The sequence below is a fragment of the Hetaerina americana genome, unplaced genomic scaffold, assembly GCF_022747635.1.
Source record: "Hetaerina americana unplaced genomic scaffold, ioHetAmer1.1.p SCAF_9, whole genome shotgun sequence".
NCBI classification, from domain to species: Eukaryota; Metazoa; Arthropoda; class Insecta; order Odonata; family Calopterygidae; genus Hetaerina; species Hetaerina americana.
The window spans coordinates 48,684,944-48,704,366 of NW_027287538.1; the positions used below are offsets into that span (position 1 = coordinate 48,684,944).

General features: G+C 41.5%; 1 protein-coding gene across 4 annotated transcripts in view; it reads left to right on the forward strand.

Annotated features, from left to right (window-relative positions):
* Positions 1-19,423, forward strand: part of Acsl (Acyl-CoA synthetase long-chain) — a 76,491-nt gene that overhangs the window by 7,227 nt on the left and 49,841 nt on the right. The window contains exon 1 of one of the 4 annotated variants that reach the window (XM_071598108.1): positions 16,656-16,784. The exons of the other annotated variants lie outside the window; for them this stretch is intronic. The gene's annotated coding sequence lies outside the window, so the exon portion shown is untranslated. Of the gene's footprint in view, positions 1-16,655; positions 16,785-19,423 lie in introns of those variants that run through there. 4 annotated transcript variants of the gene reach the window in all.

Consider the following 19,423-nt stretch of genomic DNA (forward strand, 5'->3'; position numbering starts at 1 on the left):
AGATGCAATCCCAAAGTCCCGAAAATATAAGGTTGTTAAAACTATTAGCTGTGATATTTCGCCGTATCTTGAAGTAATATTCAATAAATCATTCGCTGAATACCATGTCACTAGGTTTTGGAAGACCGCACACGTGACGAATATTTTCAAGGGTGATGACAGGGAGGATCACGGTAATTACGAACCCATTTTCCTCACGTCGATATAAAAAATGGGATTCTTTGGACGCATTGTCGGCAGAAATGAATCTTAGGCCAATGAACGTTGCTACATCATGCTCTCGCTAGACTCCATTTAGAATATATAGTATATCTGTAGTAAATGGGATCTGACGGCCTCATTCGGGAAATTTAGTGTATGTACTAATATCTCCGGAGGAGACGAATACCTAATTAGGATGTTTATTCTAAATTTTAAAATGTTCTAGATCTTAAGAGGCAGGGGTAGTAAGTCGTAAGTTTCCCAGTGCATTGGTTGGAGCCCATTTCTATAATGTCTGTATTGAATATTATACATTTTATTTGTGGCTGCATTGGCGACGGACTCATTTCCACTGTCTTTTTACTGATATCATTTACGATGGACATTTTTCTCGTGGTTTGGTGTATTATTTTAGGTATAATATGCATCCTTCTTCCTATAGCTGTTGAGTCGACTCAAGTAATGGTTGCGAGAGAAGAATTAGGTCGGCGTATTTATAATTACGCATTTTATTACCTCCGGGTATTTTTTGACGCGGTGTATTTTTAATACGGTTGATGGCCCAGCCAGTCTTTCGCACTTTCGCCAGCGTGGTTTTGCAAGATTATTCCGTCGCGAAATTCGTTCAAACTCTTTGGGAGTATTTCTTTTGAAATACGAGGAACTACGCTCGAGTACTTTTTGATTGCACTCCTTGCCGGCGATGCCCTCTGATCCCGGATGACCGGTTTTTAATGAAGCGGAAAGGAATTCGACGCGTCCCAAGGTTTTCCAAGCAAAGCGGTTCAGTTTCGCAGTATCCCCGCGAGAGATCCCTCTCCGATGACGCTCAAGGGAGCGGGAAACCAAAATCGTGGAACCTGTTCCATCGGAGACAGCGGCAGATCTTTTGCGTCTAGAATCAGCTTGGAGGGCAGCTTAATTAAGGGCGATTACATGATTAAGAAACGTTTACCTGTCTTTGGGAACGGAAGGAATCGATGCTTATCGTCGTCCGTCTGAAGAGCGCAACGGTCGAAATGCTTTTCAAATTTAAAGCAATGATTGATTGGTATTTCTAATTGCATACGTACCATGTCATTTAAAATATAAAATCTCCTCTTTTAGGCTAAGAGGTTATTTCTTTCGGGGTGTAGCGTCGAAATTACCGATATCTTTAGTTGGCCCGTTTGCAGTAAATACCCCTTCCGTCGTACCCCTAAGACCTTTCTCGCTGCCTATTGCGCCGATTCTTGGTATTCTCCTCGAAATGCGGTTAAATTTATTTAGATTAACGTTCGCGTATCTCTCCAATATGTGAGACACGAGTTATTTAAGTGCTGGTTCGACTAAAAAAATGGTTTTCATGAAGCGCCATTGATCTATCTAAAATCACGAGAAATTTAATGCTAGAAAGGTGTAAATTTTTGTCTGCTGCATTAATATTTCGCGGAATGTTGCGGATTTTATACGGATGCCCTGGTTTCGTATTATTCGTATCACTGTCCGGTATCGAATTGAAAAAGCGAATTTACTTTCGCGAATGATCGTGACCATGAATCTGCCTCATTGAATAAATGTTCATAATTTACGCGAGTGCTTAATGGACTTTTGGTTTTCCATCCACATTGTCCGTCGGCGCTTAATTTCCTTTGGCCCTTGGTTACCAAAGGGTGAGGTTGATTTTTTTTCTCGGAGATCGTCTGGAGTCTGCCCCTCCCGGTCTGATAAGAGACACTCAGTGCGTACTCCCGTTTCATAATGTGGTGTGGGACGAGGTATGGAGTGAGGGACATTGAATGCCCGACGCGTGTTCAATATCCGTCCCCAAGTGTTACGCGTATCAATGTCCCGAGGGGAAAGTGCAAGTTGAGCGGGTAGGGGATGGGGCGATTGGGGACAAAGTACTAGGGCACCACTATCGCACGCCACCACCGTCTCGTGCCCTTCGTAGTTTTTGTCATGCCTCCACATTGCAACATGACGAGTTGTCTGTGCCCATCTTCCTCACGCTGAGTCACCAATTCCACGTCCCCTGGAGTCGGTGACATATTTATTTATCAATTCACGCCGCGGGACTAAAATCATTTTGGATGTTGGACCCTGTCTGGACTGTCAATCTATTTCATTTTTCTGTTGAAAGGGAGCTTTCGAGTATTTCATAAGACTAGTTGTAAGGGGTTGAACTTTGCATTTTGAGGAAGTGTGCCTCGGTTGTTATTAATGTCTTGGCACTTGCACCATCAATCCATTTTTGGAACTTGTACATTGTACTGCAGCTATGTTCAGCTGACTGCGTGAGCAACCTGTGAATGGAATAGCCCGTTCAGGAAGTTCTCCGCGGAAAGGGACCAAGGGTATGTCGGGGCGTTTTTGCTGTAATGGATATAATTTTCCGTTCACTTAACAGTTGATGTATTGAAGGTCGCCGTTACGTAATAATCGGTCTGTACTCAGGTGCTGGAGGTTGAATATGGAGTACGTTCCAATTTGTCTCATTTTATATTTAATGGATTACATTGTATTCCTGGTTTCTGATGACGGAGAAATTCAATACCAAAGTGAATTATTTGGTAGAATAAAATCATGCAGCAGACTTAATGCACTTCCATATGTATGTTTTACGTTTGAAAGATGAATCTAATCTTTTATTTGGCGGTTTTCTATTTCATGATGTCCAAAATTGGTATCCGATTATGACTTTTATTATTGGTCGAATTGTCGAATACCATTCGTGTTGTTCGTACATAAGATTCTAGAAAGTTAATTCTATAATGTCTCGTGCTTTTTTTCAAGGAATGCGATTAGTCATTGCACTGGTTTCCCTACTTTAATTAATGTGCCTACGTATGGAATATCGGAAAATCCATGTTCTTTTTCCAAGTTTCGTTGCATTTTCAACTTATTTTTTTCAAAGTTGTTTTTAATGATTATATATTATTTTACCCGGTCGCTTGTGCGTTGTTTGCTTGAAAAATGTGCATAATTAGGGGCATTATGGCAACATTCACGCCAAGTATTGGCGTAAGGGTGATGACGTATCGCGCGTCGATACCTCTTTTGGTTAAATATGGTAGAATATTACCAACCGCGCTCGCGACGGAAAGTAATTCAAAAGGATTCGACATTGCTCAACAAGTATTACTTCTTGTGGAATTATTCTCCCCCCTGGGACAACCGCCGAGGTCGTATTTAATCGTCTGAACCGATGGGTTGATAGCCTTGCCTCCCCATTAGTGTATTCTTTGGGTTTTTCCCGTCTCTCGCCGGAGTCAGTGTTTTTGTTCGAGAGGGGGAATAGGAGAGAGAGCCTCTCTTGCGTGCCTTACAATCTTTGGCGAATTGCTTGAGAAATGGGCGGAGTAGGACGCCTTGTGCTCCTAGAATCGAATCAATAGTTCATTGAGTTTAATTAAAATAATCAGTGAATGATGTCAACAGATTTGCTGTTAAGTTTTTTTGTTTTTTCACCTAAAAAAATTGGCATCATAAAGACTTCAAAAGGGGCGTCATTATTCATCGTATTTTCACTTAATTTTTTTATTCGTGTTCTCCCTTAAGTGTAATCCGATCATTAGGTGTCTCTCTTGTATTCAATCGTTTAGGCTTGGTATATCTCGCCCTGGTCTAAATATTGACTTGGCTAAACGTTTGGAAATCATAGAAACTGATAATCGTCAGGAAGAATTTGTTACAGCTCTTATACAACTGTATTCGGGTTAGGAAAATGTATCCTCAAGAAAATGTTTGCGCTGTTGGTGATGCTTTGAGAATTTTCAAAAAAATAGAGAGTTCTGTTCGAACTCGTTTCTTTGAATTTTAAGATTCTACTGCATATTATTGGCTGTAATGTGCCTATTAAAACCTTTGCATTACGTCTACGTTTGTTTTTCTCCTTCGCATTGATTCAATTAACCGAATAATTTTACATGAATTAAAATGAATTTGACATTCCGACATCTTGGAAAACAGCCGGAGAAGGGTTTGAGAATCTGCGACCGAAGAAAGGAGGGCATTTTGGTGAGTGAAACCGGGGGAAATCAATATTCGACACATGGATATTATTAGTTTATCATGGACACGTCTACTTTCCTACATCTGCTTAGCGCACCTCTAGAAATGCTATAATCGGCCCACATGATAGTGAAAGAGGAGGGGAGTATGTGCATCTGATAATATCGCTTATCGCGCACGCGTGAAAAATCTAATTTCGAACTTTTGGTAATTGGCTTTGGAGAATTGTCGATGGGCGAAGCGAGACATAGGAATATGGAGCAGGTTGTCAACTGTTGCTTCTAGGAAATATAGCATTGCCGGAGACTATTAAAATACCTAATTTTTGGTTAGTCAGAATTGTCATGTCCATACCTTGGTTGATACGTCATTCGTTGCAATCGTATATGTGATTTAATCGTATATAGTGGTTTAAAAAAATGTTAAATCGTTTGTACTGGGCTAGACTAATTAATCTAAGGAGATAAAATTGAGATAAATCCCTCAGATGAAAGGATAAAATGTTCTTATTATCGACATTTGAAATCAACTGTAAGTGAATTTCAAAATCAAGGGCGATAAATAAAGGGTCATGCACGCTAAATTTCGGGTTGGGAATACCTTTCCACAGCTGAATAAAAAGTGGCATGGATGTATTTAAACTTTATAAGAATTTACCCTAAACTAAAACTGTTTCTGGCGTGAAGGATTGGAAAATATTAAAGTCGAAATTGAAAAATAACTAACTTGGTTTTCCCATGTTTCCAAATTTTATTTACGATCTAGGTTACGTTATGGTATAACATCTTCAGGTTCACCTGAAGATGTTATACCATAACGAAACCTAGAAAGAATGTTTTAAAAAACTTTTAGTTTCGTTCCTTTAGTGGCATTAATATATTGTTACGCTCTGCTGTCTTTTTGATTTTCCAGTAATAAATTTAGCTGAACTGTACATGCTGTTACAAATTAAAGTTATTACTGATTCTGAAATTCTACGTTTGATTACGTGAAATATGAAAATTAACTCTTCATTAATGACTTGGGGTCACATTATATATGTTTAATGACTTGTTGTAAATTTGGAGCCTGACTTAAACGGTATTTAATACTAAGTTATCGAAGGTGACGCGTATGTGTAATCCTTCTAAGGTACTGGTTGAAACATATATTATTTGTATGTAATTCATATTATGCGCTTGGGATCCTAATAGTTTTAGGTTCTCAGGGGAAATGTATCAAATTAATCCATGATTTTATATAATTTCGTGTTTTGAAAGTTTCGGATTGGGCAACGCTTACTGCAAAGCTCCGCATTAGCCCTTTTCCTGAGTAACCGATTGTGTAAAATCGTGACATTCATGAGAGGCTCATCAAATACTTTGTCCGTGTTTAACAAAATCTCATTCCAGAGTGCTTTGCATAATTTTAATCAGGTGACTCATAAGACAATGCTGTAATGTTAATATTCCTAAGTACAAATTTTGGTCACGCGCAGACTTATGTGGCCGTCAATGTCGAGGTCTTATCATCTCATGCCGCTCTCGTTTTTAACCATACAGTTATGGTGGGATTAATCCGGCGAAGGAAATTTGTTGGCTGCATGAAGATTAATGGGTTTGCGTAGGTTTTATTCTTACCAGTCTGTATTCTTTTGTCGGCTGCTCTTCCTAGCGAGTTGGTAACTCTTGGGGGCTCCCGGTCAGTCGGCATAGGTCGTTGGGCGACATTGTGATGCCGCGGGAGACATTCCGCTGGAAAGGCCGCTTGGCTTCGTGTCTAGGTTGGCCACCGGTTAAATCTATACAATTCTTGGATTTTGAAAGTGTCTGAAAACCCTGGAAATTGCGAAAATATCCTGGGATTTTTTTTAAACTGCGGTGACAAGGCGTTTGTATTTGTCCGGCATTACAAACGCGCTTCACTGTTATATGGCTCGCCCTTTTTTTGATTGAGTTACGTACTGTCAACGTATAAATATTTCTACATACATTAGGTTCGCCAATATCCTTTTCATAATGTTTCGCGTCATTTTCCTAATTTGATTCCCTTAATCTGAATATTGTTTTCGAAATTTAAAATTTGAGTAGTAGTAGTAGTAGTTTTTAGGGGAGGCGACCGACAGCTAAGGTCATTTGCGCCATAGGGGATGGACAGGAAAGGATGAAGGGTGGAGAGAAACCCGGCGTCGGCATTAGCCTACTCTTTACGAAAGGCGCCAAGGGGTCCGCAGTTTAACGTCCCATCCGACGGACGGCGTACTCACTCAAAGTGCCCTCCACAAAGCACCTCAAGTAGGGATCGAGATACCTCTGAAAAATATTCAACACCGCCGGGATTTGAACCCGCGCCCTCAGGGTGGGAAGCCAGTACGTTAGCCCCCGCACCATCTCGATCCCCATTTAAAATATAAATAATGAGTAGTTTATTTTTGTGAATTAATTTAAGCTTAATAATTTGGTCGTACATTTTATGAAACATGGTGACGTATTCATTTTTAATTGATTAGGTTGCGTGCTAAAAGTGGTGGGGGAAAAAGACCTGGCAACTTTTTGAGTGGTTCTTCCTCCCTCCGCAGAGCTTTATTTTGTAGGTAACTCTGTATCCGAGTAGAAGTCAACATCTCCCTCTTGGTGCATTTGTCCCCTGAAACTTAATTTTTATCGCTTGTTTTGTTTACGTGAATGGAAAGTATATCTGCCAGCGTTTTTTCCCACTCCGTTATCAAAATTCACTAAATGGAAATTAAATGTATAAATAGGAGGATTAACTATTATATCTTGTCGAAGAGATCGGGTTACCGTACCTATACGCCGTCAACAATGATTATCACATAACGTTTCAGTTGCTCTTGATTAATTTTTTTTACGAATTCCCCACATTTACTGAGTTGAGAGGCGATTTAAGTAATGATTTTTCATTCAATTTTGTCTTTTTTCCATTTGAAAATTATAGTTATTTTCTCGAAAGTGGGGACGGCCCAACTGATTGAATAGGTTTACGACTAATTGGACTGTCCTGAGCTATCTCGGTGCCGGATCGTTGTACTCGTACTTTAGAAGTTCATTTGTTGGTGTTTGTTTCACGTTGATTACTCGTATCCTAGTGAGAAATGACTTCTGTTGACTGTTTTTGCATTTGTGATGCATAGTATATTTATTATTCAGGAATGAGTATGAGATACCCTATACGCATTAGTTCATATATTCATTTCTTAAACTAAAATTCTCATAGTTAAAGAAACTAAATTCCGTCCTGGCCCAGCCAATTTTCATAAACTTTGTGAAGTTTCTGTAGAAATTCCTCTCGTCTTCAACGTGGTAAGTCTCTAGTCTGGCTCACCTTTCGATGCTCAGCTCCAAATACCCAGAATCCCGATTAGGAATTTCTCTTCTCTAATCGAATTTAAAGTTATTCTTTTACTAGGCGATCCCAATAGCCTAGGGGACAGGAAAGTATTCTGGTATCGTCAAACCGGATGGAATAGTCGTTGCTGGTGTTCGAAGATTCAGCAGCGGTTGATTTTTATTTCTGTCCCAACCGCAAATGTCGCTTATGTTGTTTCCAGAGGCTTTTGGTGTTTTCCACCGACGCTGCTATTTAGTAGCGCCTTTCCTTTGTTGTTTGCCTGCCCCTTAGAGGAGCTTCTCCTAAAACGGAGTTTCTCTTATGTTTTGTTAATGTCTTCAAAATTTATAATCTCCTTTGAAGTTATTTCATTGTACCTTGACGTGCGGAAATAATCTATTAAAATCGAAAGTCGAGTATCGAAACGTCGGCCAGAATGTAGACTCTCTCTTGGTGGAAGAGTCGAGGAATTCTACTCTCAAATCTCCGGAAAAGTTTCAGATCTTACTCGCTGAAATTTCTTTTTGCCCGAACGTTAATGGAACTGGTTTGCAAGCCGGTTCATGAAGGTTTAAAAAAATATTTCTTTTTTTTATATAGCGCTAATTAAGAAAAACCCTTATTTGTTTGCAATTAAATCGAATTATATACGAGAATATAATATGACAGACAAATACGACCATCCAAGGCAATCAGTGGAGGAAAACTCACTGCGGTGCGAATCGAACCCCTCGGTTTCTGGGTTGGCAGGCGAGGACTTCACGGTGCTACTACCGTGGATTCCAAACAGCTTTGACCAGATTTTTCCCAGTATTGTCTTTGTTTGAAATAGATATTTTATTAACTGTGAGGTAATGATATGCCTTTACCTTGTATATTTAAGGTATCTTTTCTCAATTTATGAACGTATATTGCAAAATAAATTTTTTCTCTTTTCGTTTGTACCCCGATGTTACCGAAACTGTACTTTATAGTTCTCATTTAAATATATTTATAATATACGAGTCATTGTCTTAGTACTTGCTCTAAATTATCATCGTGTATTTGCGTAGCGTTAACTATTTTGATCGTGCCATTTCTAATGAATACTTCCTTGGAGAATCCCAGTCATCGTGCCAGTTCGTGTATTATCTCCATGGTCTTGGTTTATAAATTCTTCGGTTTGAAAGACTTCGTAAACGTGAGTGGAAGAAATGGCAGTTGCCGATTGCCTCCCGCGACTCCTGCATTATTTATTCCCGATGCATTCTTGTGCATCTCGCCCGCTAACCAGACTCCCCGTCGCGCCAAGTACAGATCCGTTACGGAAGCGACCGTCTGCTGCCGTCACTGGCGAAAGGTTACATGTGCGACATGAAGGGCCAAGCACTTGGTGAGTCGATGGTATCGTCGGCACACGAATTTTCCAATTCGGACCCAATGAGTTTAAAGTGCGAAGATGTAACTAAAGTCTTTTACACCCAAGTGCACCATGATTTTGTCGATGTTTTCAGGGTGGACGATGCGAAAGATATGCGCTCTCTTTCTCCGTATGAAATTACAGTGGTTATCGCCATGTAGATACTGTATCGGGTGAAGGCGGAATATAAAAGGTGAAAGTGTACCGCTTTCATTTGCTCCTGTTGCCAATCTCGCTTTCGGTGTGCGATTATGTTGTCGTTATTAACTTAGGCCACGACTGATTACGACAATTAAGGTCTTATACTATTTTGAATTTTTTACGCAGAGGAAAACACTTTGGGCAAGTCGAGGAGTAAGGGCGGCCTCTTCGTCAGCGGTAGAAATACGTGTACGTATTTGTGATTCGTCGTTCAGCTAGGAAATCAGTTGATTGTAGCTCTCTCTATCTTTCTATTCTCTCCTCTTTAATGATTACTCGCCTACGCCTGTACGATTCAGTAAATGTTTTGTGGTGTGAAAACGTGTGAAATGGTTTTATTTACGTGCGCCTCGTTTAAATTTAGCCGTCGCATCCGACTATTAGTGTAAACTCAATTAACTTTAAGCACTTGCTCTTTGTCATCTCTTGCTCCCACGAAAACTGTAGATTCCTGGAGAAGCATTCTTTTTTACCCTACGCCTCTGTCACTCACTCCTCAACGAGTTTATTATCATTGTTTTGAGTGTCGTTTCAGTGTTTTTATTTCTGTCGCACCTTTGCCTCGAGCCACTCAATCAATGCGTGGTGGAGATATGATGAGAGTGGTCATGTGATCTCTCCTAATCGTGGGGGATTATGACATGGGATCTCCTGCTCTCCACCGTCCATTGGCACGCGAGTTTTCCAATCGCATCTGTCTCACGGGGGTATAATTTTTATTCTGCGGAATGCAAACCGTTTTGCTCTCACTCGCCCACCCTTCTTCGATTTCCTCTCCGTTTCCTCGCTATGTGGCGCAATGTTTTTTGTTGGAATGGCGTGGTTCAAATTTTGTTTATGAAGTATCATCTTCGTCCTATTGTCTGCTTGGAGTTTAATGCCAGCGTTTATTCTTATTCCTCTCCTCAAGGAATTTATCCGCAATTCGAAAGAAAATAACGCCAAAGAATGACTTCCTGTTTGGAAACGTCGCTCTTTGTGTTGAATCATTTTTATAAATGAGGTTACCTCGAAGATGTTATCATTCGGCAATTTGCTCTACCTTAGAGCAACTTAGTGTTTTTATTTCTCACAGTGCATCATGCAAGGCAACTCGAGTGCATTCAATGGCGTCGTATGATGCTTAAGTAGTCGGCCGGTAATTTTCGCTAAATATGAAATCCATGCGTATTCGTATCTTTGCGGTTTATTTTTTACCAGCCCCAGGATTGAATACTTATCTCGTCTGTGGATTGAAGATCACATGAGCATCATCATCAAGTTTTCCAATCGTGATTACTTAACTGGCTAGTTAGGTTGTTTGCTGTTAGTTTTTTTTTTACTGGTCCACTGATAGTACATATTCCCGAAGAAGAGAAAATACTTAATAGTTTCAGCCTCAACTTTGTGGAAGTTCATTTTAATAAATGAAAAAGAAAAATTTTGTTCCAATCCACCACTGTATTTCAGGTACGACTAATTTCGACGCTACGGCGTCATCCTCAGGTACCTACTATATTTCAGGTACCTGAGGATGACGCCGTTTCAGGTACGACTAGTTTCGACGCCGTAGCGTCGAAATTAGTCGTACCTGAAATAAAGTGGTGGATTGGAACAAAGTTTTTCTTTTTCATTTATTAAGAGAAAATACTCTTAAAGTATATCCTGTTTGAATTCGTATTGAATGAACTTCAAAGCAAATCGAAACCAATTATGGGCAAAACACAATGCGTAAGTCATTCGCCTTGTCCCGATCATGGCGAACAATTTTTGCATTCTGAAATCCTTGTGTTCGAACTCAAAAGCAATTTTTATGATGCCTCAAAGCTTTTCTCAACCGATGAACCCGAAGGGCCATTTTTGGTTTTTTTTACGGCTTTTTTTCCAAGCTCGACGTTTCTCCCCGCCTTTGGGAGTCTCTTTTAGGGTGAAATGTTGCTCTCTTATGTGCTCCTTAGTGTTGTCTTTCGCAAATTCACGTGAAAATCGCAACGTGGGGCTGGACTCTGGAAGAGCTCTTCCCCGGGAATGTCGCTGACACGCTGCCAACTTATTATTTTGAGCTGAGCGAAGAACCGTCTACACTGACCTTTGGTTCAGCGGTGCAACAAGTGCAACGATATTCCTCCCCCCCCGCTCTTCCTCCCCGAGACACGTCGCTAAATGGATTCAGTCGGTGACCGTCAATTTTTATTTTTCGTCTCCTTCTTAGTTTGGGCTCCATCGATTTCATTCCACGGGTATTTGTAAATAGAGGCGGCCCTGTTAGATGCTTTTTTGTCTCACTCTGCAGTGATAGTACCATTCTGGATGAAAAATTGCTTGCAGGGCGGTTGAAGATTGGCGAATATGTGGTGGTCTATTAGTGGTGATCTTGGCGGAACGAGGGTTTTGGCGATAGTGGTGTTATTTTTCCTAAGGCAATTGACGTGAATCAACCAAGTGAGAAAATAATGGCCGAATATGTTGGCATTGAAATTTTACTGAAACACGTAATGCGGCGGAAACAAACAAACTTGGGTAAACAAAAAAACTGCCTTGGAAATTTGCATTTTTTGGTTGCTTATTATCGTGATATAGCGCGTGGTTTTGTCTTTTTTGTTGATACGATATGGCAAGCGCTCATTGTCTGATTCAGCATATGGTGTTCACGTAATTAAGATTTTTCAATGGCGTACCTCAACACAGTGTGCATGCATACTGACTTATTCCAGGACAATTTATTTATTGTGATCCGGGTGGGGCGAATTTCAAATCGTAATTCGTTGGACGTTCATACCTTGTCTAATTCATGTGTAGTTATTTACTATTGAATTTCATCTATGGTTATCTAAGTTAGGGAAACCGTTGTACGAAACGTGAATCTACTCCATATTTCAAAAGCCCACTGGGGAATATGTTTGTTATAATATGTTTACGGCGCCTAGTGATGAAGTTTCGTGTTTCAGGGTTCATTTTGTGAAACACGTAGGTTTTTCCTTACTGCCGATTAGGTCTTCTTATGGTTAGCGTCTAATATGGGATGCGATGAACAATTTTTAAATAATTTGATTTCGTTAATTCAAATTGCATTCATTTTCTTTCAGGAATTCAGGAGAGATTTTATGTGACGAGTGTGCTCTTTCGCCAATTTTATTTCCCCACTTTCGTTTTAACTGTGGGAAAAATCTATTTCACTCTTCCCGTTGGCATTACCTGGTGATAAGCTTAAGGCGTTGTTTATAACGGTCACGTGTTTAAAATTCTTGACCGCTTTACGGCAACGCACCAATCGCGTAGTACTCGTAACGTCCTGGGGTAATCTACTTCAAACCGCATTAAGTCGATGGAATCCGCGCTATTTGAATATTGGCAACGACTGCTGACAAGCCTTAACGTCCCTGTATGAGTAAATAGATTGTTTCCCCGGCATTATTTTACTTGCAGAAATATTGTCAAATATTGACAGCTTAACCATGTGAAAGATTTTGTTTTCTCTTTCCGTGTAACTATTGACCTAGCCAGCCACCTCCTGGAATATAGGGCAACGCGGTGGAGATAAAATCTTCCGCCAACCTTAGGAAAACTCGTCTTGGCTTGGTCGTTCCGACGAATGTAGTTATTTAAGTGGAGCTCGAACACGAATGACGGCTTGACGATATGATGACGTGAAGACTCAACGCCTATTATGCGTGGCCCTCTTAATAGTTTCGGAATATTATTTGTGTATTCTTTGTTGATGAAATATATTATTTTCTATTTAATTCCATTCATAACTCCTGCATGTATGTTAAATTTCTCTGCATTTATACGTTGTTGGCCACAGTGATATCAGTCAAACGTTCCGAGCTGGAGAACTCAAATTGGGGACGTAGTGTGTATAGCATGTTCGTCTTTATTGTGCAAGAATCATAAATATATTTTTAATTTCAATGTTGATGCATAAATGGACTGGGTTTTGTGCAGCGTACTTAAGGGGTTGGTACGTCTCCAATGGGAGGAGCATACTCAAGATTATTCGCGGGTCTTGTATATGTATATTACCAACAATCCCCTGATTCGATGTACCTATCTGGCAGTGTGGTGGCATGCCTATTAAAAGTGAAAACACGGGGGACGAACCGCGCGGCGCATGGTGTCGCGGAGTGCATTCAATGGCAATGTAACCTTGACCTACGCGGAGAATGGTGGTGGCGGAGGCCATTGTTCCCCGCCAGCCTCTTTCCTCCCGGTCGGCAATTGGAGAGCAGAGCGTAGAAAAAGGCAGAAGACGATTACCTTTAAATAGGTCAGGGCAGGCTCCGTTAAACTACCTTGACGTCCGCTCTTTCCAGTTCTGAAATGACTATATCTGGAGTGATTCGTGATTTGTTTAATGCATTTCTCTAGTCGTTTATGGTCTCGGGATCGCTGCGCATTTCCGGTTTGAAGCAAGTCACCCTGTCTTGCCGTGTGCTCCTGACGGTTTGCCCTTCTCGGTTACGTTGCCGGCGAAAATTTGCCGGAATGCCCTCCCGGGAAATGAGAGCGGATCATACTCATATGTTGTGCTCGTGGTTCTCGTAGGATGGGGCAGAGGCTTTCGCCTCGGATGACTTCTGCGTTTTTTGTCGCTCTCTCTCTGATCTTTGAACCACCCAATGCACGTCTGTGGAAGGAGCTGGGCACGCTAGTTCTGTTTTAAGGACTCTTTTATTCGATGAATCAATAATAAAGTTGCTGGCGAGGTGGTATTATTAATAGGTTTCCTTTTTCTTGAAAAAAAAATCCGTACGACTGGAGCGGGGATAGTAAGCCATTTACTTTCGAGGGTGAAAATTTTGAAATGCCACCTTAGTTGCGTTTGTGTGTTGTTCTTTAGTTAAATGTCTTCAAAGTGCAAGGTGACTTAGAAGTCTTAAATCCTGTTACATCCTATGCACTCTCTGGCGAGACTGGCAATGGTTTCTTGATTACTCTTTGACGTTTTTATTTTGGACTTATGAGCACTGATTAGATGATGCACTCTTATCTGCCTATTGTGAATTATTGGCCTAAATGCGTCTGTAGATACTTTTCATGTCTGGCGAAACCTTCGCTTGTTCCTAAGGAGAGGATAGATTTCATTATCTATCCTCCTTGAGAACTTACGGAGAGAACTGGAAGTCTAACTGTATGATTATAACTGATTGATAATATTGATAAATGATAACAAATATGGTTTAATCAAATTCAATTTGTCTCACTAGTATTCATAATGGTTTGGTTATCACGTAGAAAAGTGTCTGAATCTTATTACACTACGTTCCACAACTATTTTCTTTGCTTCGTTACTCAGTATTTGTCATTAAGTTCTCACTGACCTAGGTCAAACGATGTCCCAGCTGTTCTCTCTAATGTAGGTCCCCCTCACTTTTGACTTTATATTTTCTTGGGATCTCATTGGTTCCTTGCGATTTATATTTTTCCCGTACGTCTCACACTGATATTTGTTCAGCTCAACTATGGCTATCGGTATTTCGCAGTTTGATCCACGAATAATGTTTATCCAGCTCCCCGCCCTTTCTAGCCCTTCTTTCTCGCCGGTTCTCAAATTTGAAAATGAAAAACTACGAGTGCCTACGGCTAACCTTCTGTTGTTACTCCTTTGCCTGTCATTGTCAATACTGATTCACTTACTGCCTTAAATTCTTTCGTAAGACTTTAAAAGTGCTATCGAATGAACTGTTATCTCTCAAGTTTACTCCTGCAGTGCAATAATAAACTTTATTCACTCCATTACTTCGAGTCTAAAATATCTTCCCAAAGGTTCCTATTCACGACCGAAATTATCTGACATTTTTCACGGGTGTTATTTTCATGTATCTGAATAACTTTCACTGGTGAATTGTCCCTATTTCGGATATGTGATACGGTAATCCATGCCTCAAAGTTGTGGGTTTTTCTGTCTCACGACGTTAGCTGGGAACATTTTGTTAATGCAAGATATCCTCCTTTGTTCCCCTGCCAGCAGCTTAGTTATCTTCGATGTACGAGGGTCATCCGGAAAGTAGTACCCGTTCGTGAAATAAAGACACAAAAGTAAATATTAACAAACATAAAAAATTTTATTTGAAAGAGGATACTTTAAACTACTTCTCAACATAATCTCCAAGCAAATTAAGGCATTTGTCATAACGTGTGACAAGTTTCTGTATTCCTGCTGCATAGTCCTTCGCCGCCAGCTCATTGAGATACGCGAGGGACCCATCTTGCACAAATTTTTGCATAATGCAGATGGTGTTTAACAATTTCATGAACAATTGTTCGAGAAACATTGGGAAAATGCTCACAGATGTCATCAATTGTGACGCGCCGATCGTTCCTCACGAATTCGTCAACTGAGCTCACCAGTTGGTCTGTAATGACAGACGGTCTCTCCGAACGCTCATCGTCGTGTGTGTTCCCCCTCCCCATGTTGAAGTTGCGACACCACCGCCGAACAGACGACTCGTCCATTACATTGTCTCCATACACCTCCTTTAATTGGCGATGAATATCACATGGGCGAACGTTTCTTGCATTGAGGAATTTAATCACTGCCCTCACTTCACAACTGGCGGCGTTCTCAATTTTTTTAAACATTGTAAACAATCACAGAAACAACACAGGCAATGCTAGCGTCACGCAACTTGGCTCAGAGAAGGCAGACAAGCCACTGAAGCTATCTGACCTCGTCCAGCGGCTACTCGCGTCGTCAGCACTTCATGCGGCACGAACGGGTACTACTTTCCGGATGACCCTCGTACGTTTGAGCGAAAGAAGGTAGTGAATGTGATTTTCCGCCGATGTCATGTCTCCATAGTGGTAGAGGTTCTTAGTTTCTGATTCTTTGTCAGATGTTTAATTTTCTGGCGCTTTTTACTAGTTAACAGGCAGTTTATTTTTCCCGTCGAATCCAGGTAATTCCGCGTTTGCAATTTTTAGTCCTTCATCGGAAAACAGTAATTCCTAGTCGTAATGTTCCTTGCCACAATGTCGTGACTGTTCCGTCCCCGCATTTTCCATTGATATGCAGAAAACTTGATTTCGTAATTTTATCAATCAACTATTCCAGCGATTTCCCTCTGTAGGGAGTTGCAAGAAAAAATATCTTTTCTCCTATATCACATTGCGTAACGCAGTATGGTAATCTTGTTTTCCTGAGCAAAAAACACGCGATTACGTCAAAATTCACCTTGGGTGCATATTCTCACCGGCATGGTTGTTAAGCGAACAATGGTGGAGATTTTTTTCCGTCACATTCTTCCGAATTGGAACGGTGGTTTGCCTACCTCGACATAACTCGCGTCCCATCGCCCTTGCCCTCCCCTTTGGCACCTCCCCCTCACCTGTCAGGTAGAAGAAAAGTCCCCATAAGAGATTCTCGACCCCCTTATCTTACGTCCCATCCTATCTCGCTTCCCCACCAATCTCGGTCTTTTCCTCCCTGCCCGATTCATTTTCCTCACAAGTCTGCGCAAACCTCCTTCTGTCTCCTTGCACGCACAGTTTCTTTCTCCCCCTCTCCCCTCCCCCACTCCAAACTCATCTCGTCATCTCCTCACACCCCTGCCGAGCAACCGTCCCGTTCATAAACCCGTCGACACCGCTTTGATATCCATTCCCAGTGAATAAACTGTACAGGACTCGAGTGCTTACCCGATCGCCGTTGATCTACCGGGGATCCTGGTGCCAGTATTACTGCGTGAGTAAAGGCCCCTCGTTTCAAAACTCCATGTCTTGGTGTGTTGTTCTGTTCGGTGGTGCTCTTATATTGAAGTGTTGTGTGAAGTCGCAGTTCGCTCGCCTCGTGCCCAACTAATGCGAAGGACCCTATGTGCAGTGTCCGTCTTGAGGTGTCGGTGCGCCAGTGACAACCCTCCGACGACGTGCTTTCGGTTTCGCGAGTTTCGGTTGCATCTCCCTTTCGTTTTTATTTTCACCTGTAAATCTACTGGCATCCGTGCCTCGTGGTTTCCGTCGCTAAAGCACATTGGGAATGCAAATTTGGCTGCTGGTGTGCGTGCCCGTATGAGTCGGCAAGTCTCTCAACGTCACCACGTCCTCCTCCCTGTTTGTGGTTCATTTCATTTTGGTGTTGGTGGTTTCGTTTTCAAATGGTGGATGTTAAGCCTTGGCTTCGCCTCTTATATTTTTTTTAACATTGTATATTATGACGAGGAAGTGTGTATAAAAGCGGAAGAGGAGAGGACCACATTGAGAACTCCATGTCAAAGAACAACTAGATGGATTGGACACTCCTCGAGAGACAATCGATTAGTTAGAAACATAATAGAAGGGAAAATCTCGCTAGGGATATCGGGATAAGTACATTGGACAAATTAAGAAAACGTTGAACTGAAATCTATCAGGTGGTGAGGGAATAATACCGTAGAATTTAGGGATGCAGTGAACTGATCTTAGGATTGAAATACTGATGTTGATTACCTATTATAGGCGTTTATGTGTGTTTCGTTCTTAAATACCGGGTCACAGAGCTTAATTGTGAGTCCATATTGTGATCTGGTTCACATAGAAGTATTAATAAAATTGTAAGAATTCTGTCGTTTCTTTTTAAGTGAAGTGTCTATGTTCAATTCATTAGTTCTGGAATTCAATGGTTGGTTGGCAGAAGTCCTGTAGTCTTTTTTGCCATCAACACTAGTTTTCTTGCGCTCTCTGATAAGCTTTAGTCTCACATCCTCTGTTTTAAGATCATGCATAAGTAATTTGTTCTTGCTGGAACCGCCCCTTGCTAACAATCACTGCTTCTCAAGTCTTGATAAAAACCTGAACCTCATCTTATCTGAATAGATTACTCGAATGTGACACACTTGTTACTTTCATATAAAGTTTCCCATTTTCCATTTGATACATATATTTTTTATTTCAGAATCCATTCTCCCAAGGTTTCCATTCCCTGCTAAGTCTTTCAAAATGTTCATGTCTCTGATTCATAGTCCCACGCGAATATTTCCACGTACTACTACTTGTTTGTAATCGTGTCTTCAATGAGCCCAGTTGTCTTCTCATTATGTACGCCTTCGTGGCTTTAGATGCCACTGTCCTCGATGATCGTTGAACTTCTTTCATACAGCGTCGCGCAGCTTCCGTGAAAGTGTCTCGTGCCCTAGTAATGATAAATGTGGATTTTACGGTGTCGTTCGCGTATTGATGACCAATTTTCGCGAGCGATTTCCACGTAAATGCACGGACCATTTTCGCGAAACAACGTAATCTTGGCGGCGTACTCGCCCTATTTTCAAATAACGGATCTTTTTCTTGTGTTTCTGCACTAGTCGGGAGTGGGGTAGTGTAGGGGTCCGGTTAAAGGCGGGAAGGGGGACGGCAGTCGCCCTGTTCGGAGGCCTCCAGTTTCTTGGGGGGGGGACGCGACGTCTTTAATCCCTTGAATCGCCCGTGGCATCGTGGCTTTAATGATCCGCCGGCCGTGGGTGAACGGGAAACCCGCAAGTGACCGATGCCTCGCCTGTGGCTTCTCTCCTTTCAGCCCTCGTAAATGGCTCTCCCTCTCTCTCTCCATCTGGAATCTTTTTTTTTGTTTCTCGTGTCGGCCGTCATCTCACGCTTGGCGATCGGGGTATGCGTGCTCTCTGCCAAAAGAGGGGGCGGAGGTCGGCGTCGCCCGCCCCTGCACGTTGTCTCCTGTCTCCTTCCTCTCCCAGCCGAAATGAGATGCGCCCCGGAGAGCTGTGAGACCCGATTTTGCGCCATCGGCGATTTGCGAATCAAAATTAGCTTAAGAAGACATCGTCACACGCACAAGTTGTGAATACCCTAGGGGTGAAGGGAGATGCCTCTTTTATTTCATGTACGAAATTGGGTGCATCAAATTCTTAGTCCTATGGATGGCGTTGATTGAATTCGATTCAACTGATGAAGGCACTTGCACATCTAAATCTCGCCTGTCGGAAACATTTTCAATAAATGCCATCACCCAGCAGTTAATTCGCATAGTTCATCCTCTTTATGCAAAGTACAAAGTTCCAAGTACGCCCTCAATCCCGAAGTGTGGATAGTCTACTGGTGGGGCGGTATCGATAGGGGATTTTTGCTGCGATTTACGTATTAATTTGTTTCATATTGCGTAGAATCATACGCTATGGGAACGAATGTAGGTCAGGTTTTGATAAGCGAATGGTTCCATCAGCTAAAGAGAATTCGATAATTGACGTCCATATGACTCTCTTTAAGTGTGTTGATGCCCTAAAACGCACGAGTTTGGCGGCGTCAAAATCATTTCCCTTGACTGAAAACAAGAATCTTGGGATTCCGGTCAAGGTGAAAGATTGCTATTCTGTAAAAGTCTTGCTTTTCGGTGCA